This window comes from Pollicipes pollicipes, unplaced genomic scaffold, assembly GCF_011947565.3.
Source record: "Pollicipes pollicipes isolate AB1234 unplaced genomic scaffold, Ppol_2.1 Scaffold_5724;HRSCAF=6776_pilon_pilon_pilon, whole genome shotgun sequence".
In the NCBI taxonomy this organism is placed as follows: domain Eukaryota; kingdom Metazoa; phylum Arthropoda; class Thecostraca; order Pollicipedomorpha; family Pollicipedidae; genus Pollicipes; species Pollicipes pollicipes.
Genome location: NW_023596746.1, coordinates 41434333 through 41440735, shown reverse-complemented (window position 1 = coordinate 41440735; position 6403 = coordinate 41434333).

Below are 6403 nucleotides of genomic sequence, written 5' to 3'. Positions count from 1 at the left end.
CGTTCGACGTCGGCCCCCGGGACGGCGGGTGACGTGGCGGTGACGGGGCGCCTCGGCACGCGTCTGAATCAGGGCTGGCGCCGTTCGGCATTCCGCCGCGTGCCGTTTTGTCGGTGCGTCCGCCACTGCCAAAAGCGTCGCCGGAGGCCGACCGCCGGCCGCCCAGCGCGACGGGCGGGGGCGGGGGCGGGGGCGGGCGGCTGTCGTCGTTCGTCTCTCGGCCGTCGCGGTCGGTTCTCAGCCACTCTGAAGAAGAGCCGTCCGGGTCACTGATGCGTCCACTGGCCAGATGGCAAGCTGCACGATGTGTGGCGGTTGTCGGGGAAATGAGGAACAGGTGACGGTGGTGCGTGAGGCAGCCGGCGTGGCGTAATGCATTCCTGTAGAACGTGCTCAGTCGGAGTCACCAGTTCTTACTGCCAGCAGTGCAGTACTGCACATTTAGCTCACACTCATTGGTGTTCGAGAAAAAGTTTTTTATTTTCACTCATTTATTGCAGGTGCTGCTTGGGTCAGTCGGGACAGCCACAAAATTATTTTGTCACGAAAGAAGTGCGATGAGAACTAAATGGCTGCAAACCCCCTGCATGATGCATTGAATTGTCGGCCCTGACTGGTTCGGGGACAAGGATGGTGTCCACGGGACGCTGTTCAGGATGATCATTAGACAGCCGGGATGGGTATGCCATATGGAACAGAAAGTTGCAATTTTTGTCCAGGCCTTAAGTGAGTCAAGATAACGCCGTCAGAGTGAAGTGCGAATGGTTCTACGATTCAGACACGTCCTAACTTATGGCACCGCGTCTTCCGCACAGGAATTTAACGGCTGGCTTGCGTTGAATGTAATCGGCGTGCACGTTTCACAGCCATTAGTGTCACACACTGTTGACCTAGAGAACGCTGGACGGTTATTTGGTATATCTACATGGTGTTAGGAGATTTGTCATTGGCTTCGAGGCAGGCTTGTGGCTGCTGCCCACTGGCTCTCCAGCTGGCCGCTAGTGGCCGCGCCCCTGCCGGCGTTTAGAGGTCGGGTTCAGGCTGCCTCCGCCTCGGAGCAGGCTGCTGTCGGCCGGTGAACCCACCTCGCCTGCCTGACCCACAGGCTGCTGTCGGCCGGTGAACCCACCTCGCCTGCCTGACCCACAGGCTGCTGTCGGCCGGTGAACCCACCTCGCCTGCCTGACCCACAGGCTGCTGTCGGCCGGTGAACCCACCTCGCCTGCCTGACCCACAGGCTGCTGTCGGCCGGTGAACCCACCTCGCCTGCCTGACCCACAGGCTGCTGTCGGCCGGTGAACCCACCTCGCCTGACGGACCCACTCTGGTGGGGAGCACACGGTCGTGGAGGAGAGGGCCGACGTGAAACCCCTGCTCCAGAAGAGATTCCGTATGGGGGATAGGTGCTTAAATGGCTGACTACATGTTGTCACGTTGTTTTATAGTAATTTGCGGTGGAGTTTGGATTGAGAGGAGCTTTTGGCGGAAAGACGTTAAATTGAGAATCGCGTTCAGTGCAACAAAAGGCAGATTTAAGCAGGCTTTCTGCATCCACGGCGTGAAAAGTCGATATCTGGTCTTTCTGCAGTACAGCGGACCCTGCCCTTCATGCCCGCTCCTCTTTTACGGATGAAAATGCGTAGCTCCGTTTAGTGATCTGCTTTGCAGTGTCAACTCGCCCTGTGGAGCGTATTTGTTCGGTAGCGGATGTGTTGTGGGTTTTGAGTGAATGCGGTTGTTTTTCTGGTGACGCCCGACTTGGCGGGAAACGTTATGCCGGCTATACCCTACCCTACCATGACCATAACCTAACCCGTCGATGTTTAGAGATTTCGTCTGAGCGTTTAGTAGGTTGGATTTCTGGCATCAGAGCTCAAGCTGGGCAGTGCTTGTCGTGGCGTGGGCCCCGACCCCGCCCGCCGTCCGATCACGGAGCTCCGGGCCAACGGCAACATTTTGCGGTGAAAGCTTACGCGCCGCAATGCCCAGCACGGGCCGTCCCGCCCTCCGATGTCGTCTGGTTTGGGTGCGGCCGCTGCCACCACCGGCCGAAGGCTATTCCAATCAGGAGCAAATAGTGAGCGTCCAGAGCGACTCGAACCCACCCCGCCACGGCTGGCTGATTTGGAAAGCAGTTGCCCCAATCAACTAAGCTACCGGGACAGACAGGGCTGATGGCGGGAAGGAGGAGGGTTGTTGAGCATAAAAGTGACTTTGAAAACAAAGGTCATGAAAATTTAGCAAGAGCAAGCTGTGGTTTTATGGCTGTCCCCTTACCCTGCATTAAAATCGACGTTCCGTTCCATTGTATACGGTACGACCGGTGCCAGGCGCAAACTTTTGAAACGTAAGGGCCAGGCGCCTACTTTTGTAAGAGAGGGGGTGGGGGGGGGACGATCTCGAGGAGGTTCCAGACAGAAGCTGTTATGGGTTGCTTGCAGGAAGCAGCAGCGTAAGGTGCTCATGCGTCAGGCGCTCTTGGAGCTGTTCACGTTCCGTTTTGGCATGCTATCAGGGACGGCGCAGAGGGGAGAGACGGTAGGGGAGAGAGTAGGGGAGGGACGGCGCAGAGGGGAGAGCAACAGCAGGTTTGCTCCCTCACAATTTCGAGAGACCCTTTCGCTCAAGTTAAAAAGTTTGAAAGTACACATATCTTAACAAAATTCAGTTGACGGAAGCCCCATGTGTAAGAGATTTGTACGGAGTGCTCCATCAAATTCAATACAGAATACTAAGTCGGGCTCCAAGGGCCCTTCTCTACATCAGGAGGCTTGTTGTCTGGATAAGAATTTAGGGTTGTTTTTATTTGCTACGAATGCCCGTCGTTGGCTCGGGAGGCCCCCGCTATAAATGAGGAGTCTCCTGTCCTGAAAAAGGAGGCCCCTCTATGTATTCGGAGGTCTCTACGCTGGACCAGGGCCTCTCTCATACCTCAGGTCACTGCTTCGGATAGGATGCCCTGTTTTGTGATATTGAGGCCCTTTGCCGGATTTGGGCGTCCCTTTGTGAATCGGAGGGATCCTGCTGTGGATTACGGGTTTTCCATGTGTATCAAAGGGCCCTGTATGGAACAAGAGGTCATGTCCTTAGATGGGCAGGCTGCCGGATCGGAAATCCCCTGAATTACTCGGAGAGTCCTTCTTCGGGATTTTTTGCAGTGTCGGTATTGATTCACCTGGACATTGATGCATATCATAAATATTACATAATGGGCACGAACCCCTGCGCCCCCTCCCCTCCGTTGGACGCGACACGGAAGAGGCCACCTGTGGGGAGGCCCATTTTGTCCAGGATGCTCCGGGGAAAACTTGCCCCAAAACCTCAAAGGACTGGCGCCGCCCTTGCATGCCATAGTCGTAGTGCGTTGTGTAGGGCCCTTCAGGCCCCCTTATTGGATATTTTCTTCGGTCCCCACAGACCCGCATTCTTTAAGGGAGGGGCACTGTCGCGCGTGCCTCATATGGTGTGCTCCTCAGGGCGGCGTTGCCTTTTACGTCCTGCCCTCGTGCGCGACGCGAATCTTTCCACTCCGTCTAAAGGTCGGGATTGTTTAGTCAACTATTTCCTTCGAACTCAGATACGCTGTGCTTGATGCATTTGGAAGTTTGGGCGGTTGCGGCTGCTTGGCCTGCGACAGGCGGCTTGCCATTCGGAAGTTTGGGCGGTTGCGGCTGCTTGGCTTGCGACATGAGGCTTGCCATTTGGAAGTTTGGGCGGGTGCGGCTGCTTGGCTTGCGACAGGCGGCTTGCCAATTGGAAGTTTGGGCGGGTGCGGCTGCTTGGCTTGCGACATGCGGCTTGCCATTTGGAAGTTTGGGCGGGTGCGGCTGGTTGGCTTGCGACATGCGGCTTGCCATTTGGAAGTTTGGGCGGGTGCGGCTGCTTGGCTTGCGACATGCGGCTTGCCATTTGGAAGTTTGGGCGGGTGCGGCTGCTTGGCTTGCGACATGCGGCTTGCCATTTGGAAGTTTAGGCGGGTGCGGCTGCTTGGCTTGCGACAGGTGCCTTGCCATTTGCCGGCGTCGATGTAAACTTCGCCGATAGCTGAGTCACCGGCTGCGTTCGAAATGACTGATGAAATGTCAGTCTGGGGTCGCCAGCCACAGCTACGGGTGATTCATATCAGTGGCTTCCGTCGAACATGCATGGGTTTCTAGCTATTGTTTGCGTGCTCGGCGGGCGCCAGCGGCTTTGTTCTGTCAGACGGCACACAATGTGACTGCGCGTGGCGCTGCCGGCACTCGGCTTCAGAGCCACGGCACTCTGAATCGAAGTCTTCGCTGGAGCTTGTGGTGATTGTTCAGCCGCCAAGTGCAGGTGTCAAGCGGGGATCGTCTTCAAACAAAAGTGCTCTTAAACACTCCTGTTTTTTATTTTTATTTGACTGAAATGTTTTGCATGCTTGCCTGGGTTCAGAGCTCAATGTTCAGAGCCAGGCAGAGTTTGTTGCGTGTATCCTGATGCGGCCACTCCAGACGGACAGATGCACTTCAGCGGCTTATTTTACCCCCAATTCCTTACCAGACGAGACCGCGGGACTTTCACGACATCGCCACAAGCACGATACGGCCAGGTCAACCCGCTGCGACCAGGCTGATTATCACTGGCCGGCTGGCCTTTCTGCGTCGATCGGGCCAAACCACGCGCCCGTGCTGGAACCCATGCCGCTGTCGCCGTGACCGCGAGTCCATCGTCTTTTCGCCAGGCCACGATGGTGGCTCTCCCGCAACGCGACGCCCCCGTTACGCCCTGCGCTGCGTTCCTTTCCGGAGCGTAATGCCGAAGGAAGCGGCTGGTGCTGGTGCACGACCACCACGAGCGGCCCGAAGCCCCTCATCAGTCGACGGCGCCCTTGATCTCGTGCCGTTTACCTTGAGGTGGCGGCGGCCGTGGGCGCTGGCCCGCCCCTGCGAACGTCAGCCTGGCTGGGCGGGCTGGGCGGCGGGCGCGCCGAGCGCAGCGGCGTGTTTACCGGCCGCGCGCGGCTCCAAGGTCAGCGACCTGCCACCGGCGCCGCCGGCGGTGCCGCCCAGCCCGCCCGTCAATCACCGCCGCCCAGCCCAGCCCAGCTCAGGTGCAGTATCCGCCGTTCGGGCCGCCCCGGCGCCGCGCGGCCCACCAGGCGGATGTTGACTCGGGCGCGCGGCCGACATGCGCTCCGTCCGGTCGGTCGCGGCCCGTCCGGTCGCTCGGTCGCGGCCCGTCCGGTCGCGCCGGGTCGCGCCGGGCTGAGCCCTCAAGGCTCCCCGGCTCCCGGCAGCCGTGGCGGCCAGGTCCGGGCACAGCTGTGCGGAGCGTGGGCTGCTGCTGCAGGGGCGTCACCGCTTGGCAACTACGCAGTGCTTCGGGTATCCCTGGTCGCCTACTGCGCGCTTGGTGTTTGATGGGGCATGCCCGCGGAATGGCCGATGGTGCTGAGCGCCCTCCATAAAGCCCAATCAACAGTGACGGGCCGCGCTTGGCAGCGGCCCCGCTACGGACGCGGAGCTCACAGTGACGGCGCCAGGGCGTCGTCACTCGGCGGCGACGCCGTGATATGACGCGCGCCGTGACGCCCCAGTCCGGGACGGCGGTGCGCCACCCCGCAGCTGTGCGCATCCGGTGGCGCCGGCGAGACGGTCGCGCGCCTGAGACGCGGCTCACGCTGAGCACGGGCCCCGGCGTGTTTGCCGGCTGTCGCTGCCGGCCACCGGCTGGGCGTCGACCCGCCGCTGGCGTCATACCGATGTCGGGAGGGCGGACGTTTGGTGTATTCCGAATGTGTTTTCAGGCGCGATTATGCTGTCGAATCGAGCGGGGGCGGGTCGTTGATTCAGTTCAGCGTTTTTAGTTGTGCGTCAGCCCCCTCAGGCGTGGCGGCGATGGGCTTTTGGAGGTGCTTCTTATGACGATTACGTCGCCACGTTCAGCTCGGCATGGATCGGGGCAGTGCGGCGGAAGCATCGGTGACAATCAATTCGTGATGCGAGGTCAGTGGCGGCCGGTGCCAACCCGCTGCCACGTGCGTCGCAGCCCGCCGGACCACCTGCAGCCCAGACCCCAGACGGCCGCGACGCGTCAGTGGACACGCCACGTCCAGCTGCTGGCTGTGACACGTGCGGCGGCGGCAGGCGGCACGTGTTGGGCTCGCACGGACGTGACACGTGCGGCGGCGGTGGGCGGCACGTGTTGGGCTCGCACAAACGTGCCGCGCACGCCTCAAAAGCGGAGCGCGCTTTGCTGCGGACATGTCGGCGGGCACAAAAAGCTCTTACGGCTTATACGGCATGGTCTATGATTCGCATTGCCGGTAATCGGATTGCTTTGCAGTGAAGTCTAGAGAGGATTTATGCTGAACAAGGCCGTCTGATCGCAGCTGCGTCGCTCTGAGTAAGCTTGGTTTTGTGTTCTGCCTGGGAAGAGC